The sequence below is a fragment of the Neoarius graeffei genome, chromosome 1, assembly GCF_027579695.1.
Source record: "Neoarius graeffei isolate fNeoGra1 chromosome 1, fNeoGra1.pri, whole genome shotgun sequence".
In the NCBI taxonomy this organism is placed as follows: Eukaryota; Metazoa; Chordata; class Actinopteri; order Siluriformes; family Ariidae; genus Neoarius; species Neoarius graeffei.
Window position 1 is genome coordinate 79,660,016 of NC_083569.1, and position 16,158 is coordinate 79,676,173.

The 16,158-nt window shown below is 39.3% G+C and overlaps 1 pseudogene; it reads right to left on the reverse strand.

The window, feature by feature from the left end:
* Positions 1-173: 173 nt before the first annotated feature.
* LOC132885269 (E3 ubiquitin-protein ligase TRIM39-like) lies at positions 174-15,619 on the reverse strand (annotated as a pseudogene).
* Between the last annotated feature and the right edge of the window lie 539 nt (positions 15,620-16,158).

Consider the following 16,158-nt stretch of genomic DNA (forward strand, 5'->3'; position numbering starts at 1 on the left):
TATTTGTAATGACAAAGTTCCACAATTAACATGTTTAAAACAGACTGTAGGATTACAATTATTGGTTTATGTAAAAAATAAAACCCAGGTATTAAAATAAACTGTACAGCGCTTTAAAGGGGAATATGTATTTCTAAAATTAACCAGAAAAAGTAAAATATTTCTGGTTATTCTCACCATTTCATATGTGATGAAATTTGTGAGATGAAAATTTGTTCAGTCTTTAATACAGGAGAGATGATCAGTGGTGCTGAATTTTTAACTCCTTCATTTAAACAAGGACTGAAGAATGGATAGAGTTTCTCAGTGAAAGACTGACCAGTGAAAGAGTAGATATGAGATCTGGACATCACATCATAAAAGGAGACCAGACCCTCCTCATAATCCAGAAACACCCCCACCGTCTCCACCTTCTCTCTCAGTGTGAGGGGGACAGAGGGACCAGCACCAGCCTTATACTGATTCTCATTCCTCAGTACCACAGTCCAGAATCCATTCTGAGGAGTTGCTGTAATCTCCCCCTTCCTGTTAATGTTCTCTCTCACAACTCCTAATGTCCACGCAGTTTTCCCTCTGACCTGCACCTCATAATAAAATCTCCCTGAGGAGAAACTCTGCTTTCCCAGAACATTAATATATCGATCAAACCTCTGTGGTGTATCAGGGAGTTTCTGTCATTTGTCTCCAAATGTCACTTGTTTTCCATCAGCAGACAGGATGAGATACGGATTTGCTGTATCAGGATCCAGAGTCACATCCACTGAGAGAAACACACAGTGTGTGATATAAGTAGGCAGGTAAAAAAGATTAAATCATCATCCAGTGCATCAGATTCATTAGGATTTATAAGAGGATTCTAAAAGATTACATAATTAAACATTTTTAAATTATTCCTTAAAAAAAGGAAAAAAAATGTGCAGTTTATGGTAAGAGCTTTTCAAAGGTGAGAAATAGAAAATGTTTTCTTTCTGAAACTTTAGTGATTTGTGTTTGTAATTTTTGTTTTTCAGGAAATTACAGAAAGAGTCACAGAACATGAGAGAAAAACATTTGAGGAAAAGCTTGATCCTAATGGACAAAATAAGATTAGTGAGTGTCTCTAGTGATAAATATCTGGTCAGTTTTGGCTTTGGAAAGAAAATACGTCACTCTAAAGTCAATGATAAAGACACTGTTTTTCAGAAAATCTTTTCTAAGTGCATGAGTATAAAACTCTGATTTCTTTGCTGAGCACAACAACAACATTTACTTTGATAGGAAAAGAGTTTTATACTGTACTCAGGCAGTGATATAAAGAACAAAGTTAAATTCTGTCCAAACACACACATTTCCTGAATGACTTTATGGGTGAAATGGACGAAGATCAGTCTTTCTAAAGGAGAAAAGGGTTGAAGGCATGCGCGTTGCCACCATTGAATGTGAAGGGGACGTGTCCCCTTCACATTTTATAATTCTTCATTTGGACCCCCCCCCACATTTAACATAAAATATTAGTTCACCCAGCACCGTTTCCATTGCTTCATGAAAGAATCCATTCCATTTGATCGATAAGAGAATACACATACCACTGAAAATCCACTCTGGGTTTTCCGGGTGTTACCTACAACAAGTCACCACATGCAAGTGAAGTGAATCTCAGTGCAAGCAGAGAAATGTTGGTGCAAGGTGCAGGCTGCTCGAAAGTGGAGGAGGTAACGTCAGCCCCATTGCCACCTCACAATGTCTAGCCTTTGCTAAAACCTTATTCTTTTGTTATTTGTCAGTTGTTACCCAGAATTAAATCGGCATTCATTAGAGGTACAGCTGGCAATGTTTAAACTGCAGTATCGTTGCAACACAGTTACTGAAGTAGCAGAGACTCTCAGAGCTATGTGTCCAGAGGTACGTGCTCTATTCATACAAGTAGAGATCTTGGTCAGGCTACTTCTTGTTGTGCCATGCTCATCAGCTGAAGCTGAAAGAAGCTTTAGTGCCTTAAAAGGTCTCATTGCATCGTTTTTTCATTAATTGTGCAGTGGTCTCTAGTATGAATGAATGCCTTGTGAGCTGGTTTTGGTGAAAAAAATGCTGTGGTTCTCCTGTTTCAGGCTGTTCTAGTTTGGTGGAGGAGTGGGTGACGGGAGAACGACAGGATTTCAGCTCTTACTCATTAATATTCATGACATGTAAACGTGTTACCTCCTGATTGGCTAACAGCACTGTGACGCTACCTCCAGTGGGTCAGAACAAGCGGATGTGGGTGTCTTTGTAAAAACTGTTTTGATTGGCTATTATGGTCTCGACATCGATGTTTTGACCAGTAACAATTTGATAACACGAATTTTACATCACATTCAACGAGATTTAAATGAGACTAAAGATGGGGACTTACAAATAATGTGTAAACATCGTTGGAGTTAATAAAGTTTGAACAGCATGAAGGAACATACCCCAACCCCCCGAAAGTAATAAAAAAAAATTCTCAACGGATTTGGCATAATATCAGAAGGTCGTTTTTTACTCAGTAAAAGCGGAAATCCGCCGAAAAGCGGAAAACTCTCATCCCTGCCTAGCTTGTGACCATGTCATGCATGCTAACGTGGAGAATATGAACATGCTATTTTGTAACAAAAACCTTTGAACAAAAAGTTCATGTTTTACTTACAGCTTGTGAGCTGATGGTCGATCATCTTGACGGTACAGATCCAAGTATTAAAAACAACCTCGAAGCAAAACCACTACTGAAGGCACCGAAGTTTGAAAAGTCACTGGGGTTGAAATGATCAGAACACAGTACTAACGTTGCATTATACTTTGCTGGTGGTGTTCCAAAGATAAATTCCAACCATTTCTTCTTCAGCTCTTCTATCTTGCAACTTTGCTCCGCTTAGGTTTTGTTTCTGTCAGCGGCTCCAGCCCGACTTTGGACGCTCGTAACTCGGGCAGGGGAGGTCCCAGCCTCCCCAAACTTGGCAGCCAGTGACCTCTGCCCTCTCCTCAACAAACCAGCGCTGCCAGGGTGGGCTAGCCCCATGCCTCGGGACGTAATTTGCCCCGAGGCAAGCCGCGGGGCTCCGCTTAGGTTTCGTTTCTGTCGGCAGCTCCAGCCCGACTTTGGACGCTCGTACCGTAACTCGCGCAGGGGAGGTCCCAGCCTCCTCAAACATACAACGTTGATGTGTTACTGCCACAAATAACACCGGCACGAACTTGTTCAGACATGTTTTCAACTTGCTGTTAGGTCCTCTTCGTTAGCTACTGACGAGATGGGCTCTGCTATCTCTCCTTGGGCTGAAATCCGAACTTTCTTCCCATGGGTGGTCGCAAGCCAAGGTGGGCGAGGCCATGAATACTAATTTTCGAAGTGACGTAAGTTCGTAGGGCTTTTTCAGATTCGCTCATTTTTCTGACTATTTTCTTTCATAAGCTAATACAGGGAATGGGAGTAGAATTACATTTTCACATGCATATGCAACTCGGAGTGAACTACGGTATTTCAAAAAGAGCCAGTATTAAATGTTTTTGGTGGAAGGGCACCTTTAAGAAGGCTTAAGACATGGCTTTGCTCCTCCATGAAACAGCAATGTTTGAACAATGTAGCTGTCTGCCACAGTCACCAAGATAAACTTGATCAGGTGAACATGAGGGACATTTGCCAGTCTTTTGTCTCTCTAAATGACAGAAGAAGACGACACATTTTTGGAAGCTTTGTGTAATCTGAGCAGGAAGAACTTGTTTTGCCTGGTCTTTGCCAGTTTTCTGGAAAGTAACATGGGAAATCAGTGTATGGGGAAGGAATAGTAAAAAGGAAAGCAATGGAGAGAGATGGATGTTATTCCAGGTGGATTGTGAAGGAAAGGGGGATAAAATTTATGAAGTGGTAGAAATTGTGGTGGCACCAGTGTAAGGAGTTATATCTATAAATCTATTTGTTATGCTCATCTGTAAATGTTACTGTAGTACCACCATTACATGTAGGTTGACAAAACTGCACTTGTTCATTGTGTGAAGTTATCTTTTGTGTGTCATTGCTTGACACAGTGTAATTTTGTGTTATGAAGACTGCATGCCATGTCATTTTTGTTATGAGTATCACTAAATCGGAAAAAAGTAAAATGCACCCACTAAAGTCACTGTTGGTGGTGAACAAAATTGCACCTGTTCGTTGTGTGAAGTTATTTTTTATGTCACCGTTCAGGCCTAGACATTAAACATTTACCACTGGTGGCCCATTGGGCCAGTGGAATTGAAAAGTTACTGGCCCAAATGGAAAATGTGGTGGCCCGAATGCTTGCGGTACCCGCATTCAGGGCACCACATTTCATACAGTTCATAATACACTGTCATTGATTTTTGGCTAGAAAAGTAGACTTTAGGGGTACATGTTGTTGCCGAGCGCAGCAAGGCTGCAAATTTTTGCAGAATATCCCCAAGCCACATCATTGTAGGAGGCAATAATCTCCTCATCTCCGTACAAAGTAGTGTCACTTTTTCATGACCCCCCCCATAAATTCATAGCCCCCCCTCCCCCATAAATAATGACCGCCCCCTAAAATTAAAAAGAGCCTTCTCAAGATTATCACAACTTATATTTTGATTTTGTACCTGAAAACAATACTGACAAAAGACAGTAACTCAGTCCAAATTACCAGCAATGGACTCAAACAGTCAAATCAAATTGAAATAAATATATAAAATGTTTTTGCTTCTGAAAATGTGCACTGCTCTGAAATAGCAATAAAGTCAATTTAAGGTTTATAGTTGAGTGCAATAGCTTTCCTCTTCCACACTCTCATCTAAAATGCCAGGGCTCTACGTTAACTTTTGAAACCGCTTGTCCTGTCGGGCAAGTTGAAAAGAAATGTACTTGTCCGAATGTGAAGTTGATTTGTCCGAAGAAATATTTGAGAAAACCCCCCCACAAACTATTTGTAACCCAATCTTTATGGCATTTGTTTCCGAATTCACAACATATGCATAATATCTCTGAATCAAAAGTAATCAGTACTTGATATACTGAGGCAAAAGTTAAAAAATATATTAAAATGGACTGATTGATACAATAATTCACCAATTATTATACTGAAGTTCAGAAGCAATATATCCCAATAGAATAGAAATTATGAACATAAAATTAAGAACAAAAATAACTATACTATGAGATCCAGAAACACTAACCATTATATATATATACACAGATCAGTACTCTGCAGTTCAGTAACAAATATCACAAAAAGCAACATTATCATAAAATTTAGGACTTGATGAGATCACTAGTTTGGACAAGAGAAACAAATAACAATGCTACAAAAATAAAAACAACTGATAACAAAATTGACTGATTAATACTGTAAATCACTTATTATACACTGAAATCTAGTTATCAAATGACAAGATAATATATCTTATGAAAACCTCCACACCTCTATTGACTCACAGATGAATGGATACAAATAAAGTTTCTATTCATCTTCATCTATCAACCCTTGAGTTCTGCTCCATCAATTGGACTCCATCAATCATTAATTTATTTTGAGAAATTGAAAACCAGAAAATTAAAATTATATAATTTTTTTAAATTATTAATTTTGAATATATATCCTCCACTGATTAATTGTTGTTGTCTAATTATTCAGTGTAGCTCCTGTATGGTATTTAATGGTCAAAAAATATAATTTCAAATAATCCATAATTTATATCTAAATTATAGAGCCCTGTTTCAAATTCCTAAACTCCCATTACTAATTAGTTAATTAATACAGCTGGTAACCTAATTAGCAGCCATTTGACAGCTTGGTATTTCATAGATAACTTTCCCCACTCCTACCTCACTCCCTGTCAATCCACACGCATGCAGGCGCACATTCCCCGCCAGCACACGCTCGGCTATATAATGAACACCATCAACAACAATTCAAAGATTTGGAAATTACCACATACTCAACGTAAATATACAGTTGAATAATGATCCTGCCAACAGAAATGTCAACAAATCCACATGTATGACACGATTAAAACCAATCATAAACGACCGTTTACTTTTCAGCTCAAATACACGAAGCGGTATTGGCCGGTTTCGCAAGTGGAATATTGCGCATGCGCACATCGCTCTTTCCGAATAGAAACAGCCGGCGATTCATCAAAACAATATGTCGAGTGAGATGCTTCGGAAATCATGTGAATAAACTGATAAATTTGATATGTAACCAGAATATCGGCGTATTTTGGCACTTGTCCGATCGGACAAGTAACGGAGATGATGAGCTTGTCCGACATAAAGTATCACTTGTCCCGGACAAGCAGACAACCGTTAATGTCGAGCCCTGAATGCGTGCACATCCTGCTGCCATGGTGTCACTAAGTGTGTCCCGATGGTCATCTGAGACTTTGGTAAACTCAGCCCTTCTCTCCTCGATCTGGCGCTCGACCAAAATGACGCTTCCGAACAGCGCCGAACATCTCCGACGATGCACGAAGACGACACACTCCTGCCACGGAGCGGAGCGTGACGTAAACAAAAGGTGCATTTTACGAACAATTTCTTCACAATTCTGGGTAAAATATGAGTAATAAAATTTAATTTGTATCGAAAACGTACTTGCCCTCCCGGGCCACTGTTTGGCCAAATTTAGTGGCCCGAACTGGCCCGAAAGACGTAAAAAACACTGGCAGGCCATCGGGCAAGTGCTAATGTCGAGCCCTGCCGTTGCTTGACACAGTGTGATTTTGTGTTATGAAGTTTGCATGATGCCATGTCATGCCTGTTCGTTATGCGAAATTATGAATATTCTTATTTTTAAACATACAGTTGAGTGTCACTATTGCTTGGCCCAGTGGCATGTTGTTACATCTAAAACTAAATAAAAAAGGAAACACAAAATAAAAAGTAAAATGCACCCATAAAGTCATTGTTGGTGATAAATTGTGTCACATTCGTCTCATTATCTTAGGCAGTGCAGTGGGTTTAAAAACAGGCTGATGAATATATGGACTAGTTGAATGAGGACTTGTTGTTGAGTCTCTAACATAGTCAGTCATTGAATTAAGTGACTTTTGTAGGTAAAATTAGGTGTTTAACAACCTGTTAAAAATGCATCAGAATGCAGGAAATGGCATCTAATTAATTAAAAATTTTCTGGAGGAGCCCCCCCGGGTGGTGTAGTGGTTAGCGGTGTCGTCTCACAGCAAGAAGGTCCGGGTTCAAGCCCCGTGGCCGGTGAGGGCCTTTCTACGCGGAGTTTGCATGTTCTCCCTGTGTCCACGTGGGTTTCCTCCGGGTGCTCCGGTTTCCCCCACAGTCCAAAGACATGCAGGTTAGGTTAACTGGTGACTCTAAATTGACCGTAGGTGTGAATGTGAGTGTGAATGGTTGTCTGTGTCTATGTGTCAGCCCTGTGATGACCTGGCGACTTGTCCAGGGTGTACCTCACCTTTCGCCCGTAGTCAGCTGGGATAGGCTCCAGCTTGCCTGCGACCCTGTAGAACAGGATAAAGCGGCTAGAGATAATGAGATGAGGACCCCCCCCGCGTGTCCCCCCCACATTAAAAATGCTTGACGCCCCTGGTTGAAGGGCTTTAGTGTAGGGCAGCAATAGGGAGCTGTAGTGAAGAAGATAATGAGAGACACTTTAAGACTTCCTTTTAGCTGGAGAGATCTACAGATGAAAATAAATCTGATGATGCAGTGGTGTAATGATGATCTGTACATTTTAAGATGAGAGGAAACAAAAACTTCACTGTACCTGCATACTGCTGAATCCACATCATCAGTTCTGTGGAAACGAATTACAACAAAACATCACTTTCATTAGATTTCAGATGGTTTTATTGCAGGATTTGACTCAAATAAAGTGAAACGTGATCAAATATTATTATATAGACTTATGCCAAGTAATCATAACATATAAAAGTTTCTCACCTGCTTCCTTAAACTTGTCATCAAGTGCTTTGGTGAGTTTCTCATTCAGAGTGTGCTGAAGCTGAGACAGAGCTGTCCTCACAGTGTCCCCACTCAGATCAGTGTTAATACTGATCTCAGTCCAGTTCTTGGTGTGTGGAAGGCTGCACATGGAGGAGTAAATCTACAGTAGAGCAAGAGGGAGGAGAAATCCCTCAGCATGGTGAGTGTTGTTCTGTGATGTTCTGCATTGCCAGTGAGCAGAGAGAGGAACACTGACCTGTAGGAGGTGGAGATGCTCCTCAGTGTGTGAGAGCTGCTCCAGCTCAGTGTCTCTCCTCTTTAGCACAGTGATTTCCTGCTCCAGCTCTTTAATGAGTCCTTCAGCCTGCCTCTCTGCTGCTTTCTGCTTCTCCTCCATCAACTCGAGCAGCTCAGCCTGACTTCTCTCAATGGAGCGAATCAGAGCAGTGAAGACTTCAACACTGCCTGCTTTCTCTTTCTCTGTGCTTCTTTAAAGGAGCAACACATTTTCACTTTCTTTACATCACACTGAATAATGAACTAATATTTACTGCAGATTGTTCATTTCTACATATTAAAGCAAACAATACATAAACTATTTTCCACACACTTTGCTGAGCTCGACTGAGTGTTTGATCTCTTGGATCTTCTTCAGTCGGTCCTGAATCATCTGCTGCATATCTGTCTGTGTTTTCCCCAGCTGGGTCTGATGACAGAGCAAAAGATAAATAATTGATATTATTTTTAATACTTTTGTACCTTTTATCCTGGAATTTGATATCAGAAATTTCCAACCTGATCTACCACTGGATAAATTAATTTGTATTTTCTATAATAATGTCTAAAGTTGATGTTAATCAGTGTTTCTCGCCTTCCTCTCTCTGCTCTCCTCCTCTATAGGAACAGTGTTGTGATTCTTGTGGTCTCCTTCAGTGCAGAACAGACACAGACATATCTGATCATCTCTACAGAACAGCTCCAGGGGTCTCTCATGTTTCTGGCATATGTCGTCCTCCAGCTTCTCCACAGGGTTTATTAATTTGTGTTTCTTATTTTTGGGCATATTACTATGAAATTCTAGATGAGTTTTACACAAACTTGCACGACAATCCAGACAGGATTTCAGGGCCTTCAGCTTCTCTCCAGTGCAGGCATCACAAAGAACCTCAGGTTTGTCAGGACCACGTTTCTTCTTGAAGTGATCTGCAACCTCTCTCAGTGTTGTATTAATCTTCAGTTCAAGTTTCTTGCTGACTTTCTCTTTACATAATGGACAGTAACAGTGTTGACTCTTCTCCCAGCACTGTCTCAGGCAGCTCTTACAGAAGTTGTGTCCACATGAAGTGGTGAGTGGATCAGTGAACACATCCAGACAGATCGAACACAGCAGCTGCTCTTCAGACAGGAGACTGCTGGAGTCACCAGAAACTAGGGTTGATAGACAGCAAGTTACCCACTGAAACTAAATATTTACCCATGTAGTTTTGTCACTATTGGTAAAATCTGAAGATGTAAAATACGGCCTGATGTTGCCATAGTATGTTATTCAATTACATATGTTTTATTATCCAGAACATAATTTAATAATAAATAAATGCCAGTTATAATAATAATAATAATAATAATAATAATAATAATAATAATAATAATAATGTGTAAGCTCTTGTGAATTAGTCATTACTATAGAAACTGTAACTTCATAGTAGTCCTTCATTAAATGATGTAGCACATCCACCATGCAGTAAAAGTCCCTGTGAATTAGTTGTTACTATAGAAACAGTAACTTACTGCTGCATAACTATTTAATAAATTCAAAATATTTTCATGTCTGAGCTGTATAACTTACATGAACCTGGTTCATCCATGCTGGTCCTTCTTCTGTCTTTTGTTGGTGATGAAGATTCAGCCATTTTCTTCCTCCTGTGTTTTGAACCTTTTCAGTCAGAAATCACATCATTCAGTTCACACATATAACAGTATGAGGTGTTACTGATTAGTCTGTTGGACTCCACTGGCCTGTCTGCAGTGTTAAACCTCAGCAATGACACTGGATGAATTTAGACTGTGATATAAAACACACGTAAACATTCTCATCTTCATTAGATTATGATAAACACAGGATTTCACTGAATGGAGACGTGGACTCTTCTGGTCGTCTTGGTCTGTCAGTGGAGGTCATTTAAATAGGAGAGACTGGATCACACCAAGCTACTTCAAGTCTTCTCGAAGGTCATAAATCAATTGTAAATTCTTATGAAATTTAGCTGCCTTGGTTTATGCCATCATTTTGTTCACTCATGTTGATTTGCTAGTTATAATATCATTATAACGAGCCAGCTGGATATCAACATGTGCAACATAAAAATAATTGTACTGCAGCCAGCCACTAGAGGGCCTCAGATATGGACTCAGATTCATGTCCAAAGTATCAAACAAAACTTATTCATCTCATCTCATCATCTCTAGTCGCTTTATCCTGTTCTACAGGGTCGCAGGCAAGCTGGAGCCTATCCCAGCTGACTACGGGCGAGAGGCGGGGTACACCCTGGACAAGTCGCCAGGTCATCACAGGGCTGACACATAGACACAGACAACCATTCACACTCACATTCACACCTACGGTCAATTTAGAGTCACCAGTTAACCTAACCTGCATGTCTTTGGACTGTGAGGGAAACCGGAGCACCCGGAGGAAACCCACGTGGACACGGGGAGAACATGCAAACTCCACACAGAAAGGCCCTCACCTGCCACGGGACTCGAACCCAGACCTTCTTGCTGTGAGGCGACAGTGCTAACTACTACACCACTGTGCCGCCCAAAACTTATTCAGTTACAAACAAAAATATGACTTTGAGAAAGAATAAAACTCACTGCAGCAAAAAAAGGGAAAAAAAAATCAGTAAAATTTATAACTTGCAAACACATTATGCCTTTTGTCTTTTTGTTTAAAAAAACAAACTTTTGCTCTCGCTGCCTGGCTTTGTGGTTTCATTGTCTGCTCTCTCTCGTTTGTGATGCCTGGCTTTTGTTTGCAGTTCTGGCACAAACCTCACATGTGGGTGGGTTTTTCCAGGGGTGCGTCCCCATTGGCTAACAGGATTTTGAGCAGTGGCGGCTGATGGTCTTTGAAACGGGGAAGCCCAGTTTTAGATCTACATAATAATTTTTTTTCAATTATTTGCTATTTGTCATTAGTCAATTATTTATCAATTTGTTGTTATTTATATGTGAATTCTGCCATGTTCTACTCTGACTCTGCCGAGTAAACTTAAGCATGCACATGAACTTAAGTGTTCCTTGCTTTTCTCATGCCTTTTGTATGCCCTGTCAAAGTTGGCCAACTCTCCAAAACCCAGTTTTGACCAAATAATACATCTCTGGGATGGTCTCATTAAGAGACAAGACCAACAATACATTCTCTTGGTCAAAGCATTCCCAGTTAACAACTTTACTTTGTCATACCAAGACAGCTGAAATAAGTGATTGTGTCTCCCTGACTTTTGCATTAAATCAATCTTGGGCATTGATCTGCACTGTTGTTTAATTTTGAGCCTCTCCTCATAAGGAAGAGCATCAAATATCTCCTCCAAAATCAGGTCAACAACATTAGCAACATTTGACATTTTACACAACTAACAGTTAGCTAGCTAGCTGGCTAGATTTCTCCTCTTTTCCCTGGCTTAAAATAAATAGCCTTTACTGAACTGAAATGAAAGCAAGTAACAAACTCACAAACTCTATATTTACAATTTTATTTATGGTATATACAAACGCAAATAGGAACTGTATATTGGTTGGAAAAGAACAAGAATGAGCAGCAGCTAGTATCATGACTTCACTTGCCAACACACCACATGGATTGCGCTTGAATTGTGATTTATAATTTTAAAATGCTGCCAGTCACATGACATTCAGTTCCTCCAATCATCATACAGAAGCCCAGCATCCAGTCCTGCCTTACTGTCAGTGACTCTCCATAGACCCCCCAGTGAAGCCAGGTGTCCGGAAATTACATTTTAAACGCAGATTGTCCAATCAATATCTAGCTTTGCTGCACTAAGATCTAAACATATCCTGCAGTGGCATTAAACTACAGAGATGCTGAGCATCAGTGGGTTTTCAATGGGTCGTGCTTCCACAGGCTTCTATGGGGAAAAATCACGTTATTAGATAATGGTGACCAGCGAAAAATAACTGCTGAACGAACTAGCTATAAAGCTGAGCACTTTCCAGCCCAAAATATTGATTTGGAATAAGAGAGTTAAATTGTGTAAATCCATGTTTAACAGACAAAATTTTTCATGAAATTTTACAGGTACCTACAGGGCTTCTCTTGTAGTCTTAGAGCAGTTGCCTCTGGTTTTGAGTGACCGCTTCGTGACCAGGCGATCTGGAAAATTCTGTGTGAAATCATTACATTTTCTCTTATTGTGGCTAATGCCGGCTTTATCATCTTGTGTGTTTGTTTATAGCGTTATCATTTACTTTTCATCAGCATAAGTTAAATATAACAAACAAAATCTTGTTTGTGAGATAATTTGTAATTAAAGTCATACTGTAAAGTATAGAATGTGTTGCCTGAGGTTTTATTGCTCAATCGTGAGTGAAATATACTTGCTAATTCTAACTTTCACCCTGTTTTCAGAGTCTCCGTGTAACAGCTAGAATTAATGCATCAAGTTTAATGACCAAAGTGGTTTCTTTCAGCAAGTTTCATCCACACTTCATCTTTCACACAGAGAGAACTTGATTCCTGGCATTGGTGAGAAGCAAGTTTCCTACAAATATTACAAAATATTACAACTGAAATTGTTTTGAAATACAACGGTGGTTATGGTGATCAATCTCTCCTTTTCCTCTAAACTCCACAAGTTTCATCCATATGCTTTTGTATTTAAGAAACAGGGGAAACTGATTACACTGTCACCCTGAGAAATTAGTTTCCCCAGTATATTCCACTGATAGTATTGCAACGCTAGTACTGTGTATATGTTTTATCAGTTCAGCTATTCATCACAATTCACCATCAGAGCATTTGTTTCCCCTGAGAATGGGGGTGTTACTGACAAAATTGGTTCCCCTTATATATAACAGTGTGAGTCATGATTTCTGACATGCATGCTGATGGGAAATGGTGGAACTGAATTCTCCAGAACACCTGATCACTGAGCTGTCACTCAAAAACCTATTAGCCAATGGGGACGCACCCCTGAAAAAACCCACCCACATTTGAGGTTTGTGCCAGAAGTGCAAACAAAAGCCAGGCATCATAAACGAGAGAGCAGGCAGCGAAACCACAAAGCCAGGCAGCAAGAGCAAAAATCTAATCAGTGAGAAAGAAACAGAGAGAACTGTAAACAAAAAGATATAAATAATTTGTTTGCAAGTTGAAAATTTTACTTTTGAGATGCCTTTTTTGTTTCAGTGAGTTTTATTACATCTCAATGTCATATTTTTGTTTGAAAGTTAAGAAGTTTTGTTTGATACTTGTTGAAATGTATAAAATTCTATTTGATACTCTTGGCACAAATCTGATTTCATATTCAGAGACATTTTGGCTTTACTGTTGAATCCCTGTTAGCACATCCATCCACATACAGTCAATAGTTTAATGTGGCTTTGCATGAAATCACTAAACATTTGATGGTTTGGCTTGGAAACCTGATGTACAGCAATGTTTTGGAATGTTCTGTCTGTTTTGGAGCATTAAATTTTCCAGATGTACATAAGGAAGGCAAGTACGTGAACAATGTTGCTTATCCTGTATCACCTGCTGCTTCTGCAGCCTCACACAAAGTTAGGTATCAAGTATAACTCAGGCTCCTCTGTGTCTTGTCAGGCTGTATCACACCACCCCACTATGGATTATTTTCCTCTAACAACACAAGTCAGTGCAAGGAATATTCCTTTGGCTTTCATCACTTACATTACACGTATGCATGTTATTAACGTAAATGCTGACATGTTATAGTTAACTTATATTATAAATCAGTTTTTTAATTAAATTTTATTTTTTTTATTTTTTTTTTTTTAATGTGGTTTGGTCAAAACTTGGGGTTGAAAAAAAATCATGATGTTCATTCAGCCTTATTTGCCCCAAAAGATTGAGAACACCTCATTTACACTGTTTTATAAATCACACACCCTGCCTTTCACCTGTAGTCAGCTGGGATAGGCTCCAGCTTGCCTGCGACCCTGTAGAACAGGATAAAGTGGCTAGAGATAATGAGATGAGATGAGACATAAACATTCTCATCTTCATTATATTGTAAAAAACGCAGAATTTCTCTAATCTTTCTCACATCTCTGAAATAAAAAACATTCACTGAAGTACATACCTTTATTTTTCTCACCTTTTTTCAGGAAGTGAGAATCGTCTGCATTTATATTTCAGAGTCGGTGAATCTTCTGCAGTTAATTTCAGAAATTATTGTGAAAATATGAGTTTCTTCTTGATGTGAGCTATAACTGCTTTTCTGTTTCACTTTAATCACTTCCTTGTCAATTTGTAGGGGTTGATAAAGGGGCGGTTCCTCATATGATCACAGTGCAGTTTGTCTCCACCTCCCTGACTTCACCTCTGCTCATGTGGATTTATAGTCATTCAAACTGCACATGAAATAACAATAATGTGGTTTATTTCTCCTGCAGATTATCATGCAAAAATCGCATGCCAAATTATTTGTTGTTTTCTTTAGATGTTATGTCTTATAAAATTGATAAACATTGATGTATTAATGTTGTATGTCTTTCTGGAATGACTAGTCAGTGTAATCTCCTCAGGATGACATTTGACAGCAGCCATAAAACAGTCTTGTGCAGGAACATGAAACATCAGATCTGAAATGTTTCACCAGCCAATCTTCAGTCAGCTTTATCCTGATCAGGTTGGCACTGAACATGCACTTTATACACACACACACACCACTGATGTGGTTCAACACACAAGTGAGGAGTATAAACATGTTTCACTTTATGTTCCTTCAACATCCAAATGCCACACCTCTGAGCAAAGACACCAAAAAGCGTTATTGCACAGAGGATCACGTTAGAACGATTTTATTGGTGATTAAAATTTGTATAATTGATTATTTCTGAACATAACAACCTGAACATTTTTATTTCAAAATAAAAAAAAAAACACGAGTCAGAAACTTTTGTATTTTCAATGAAAACTCATTGACTTATGACTTTTATTCATCAGATAAGTTGAAAAATGAATAGAAAACACAGTTAAGACATTGACAAAGATACAAATAATAATTTCCAATTGAAATAACAAGTTAGTGCTTCATGCTTTGCATTCATCCTCCATTCACAACTATTACAGCCATACATACCTTTGGCATTCGCGCTGTCAGTTTGTTGAGGTACGCTACAGAAATTTTACCTGAGGCGTCCTGAAACACCTCCCAGAAGTTGCACTGGCTTGTTGTGCACTTTTTTTTTTTAAATACCATCCAATCAACTGCTACCACAACAGCTTGATAGGGTTCAGAGCCGGTGATTGCACTGGTGTAACAGAGTTATAAATAAATAACATTAATATTTGTGTAATTAAACAAAATATTCTGTTAGACAATGCCTGATGAATATACTGCTGCAGTTTCATTACTTTTATTTTGACACATGCTGTCCTGCCCCTCACCTGCCTATCACCTGTAACACCAGTTCCTCTTCCCAGCGGATGTCAGTCTGGCTGGGAGAGGTGGGCATATTTTCATCTCTGATGTAAATCTAGATTAATTAATTATTTGTAAATTATGTAATTTTATTATTATTATTATTATTATTATTATTATTATTATTATTATTATAGTGATCTTGATTTATCTAAATTAATCACACAGCGAGTTGTGGACACTGACTATAAGGTGAAATGAAGGGATCGAGGCAGGGCACTGCAGATATACCACCTCAATCTGCTTAAACTATCGAACAAGGGGGTCCCTGTGGCATTGCCAATGGTAGTTCCAGAGAGGGAGGAGCTGAAACTGGAGGTAAAAGCAAATGTAGCTGCTCAATCCACCTCCATCCCCTGTGGAGACCACCTCTTCCCATCCCAACTTGCCAAGGTTGCCAACTTGCAAGCGGAATTTTCCGACGTGTTCTCGCATCTTGTTGGTCACACTCACCTCATAGAACACCATATCGAGGCGCCATCAGGGTGGTGGTGCATAGCCGCCCATACCACTTACCTGAACACCAAAAGAATGTAGTTCAGGACAAACTCAAGGCCATGCTCAAAATGGGAA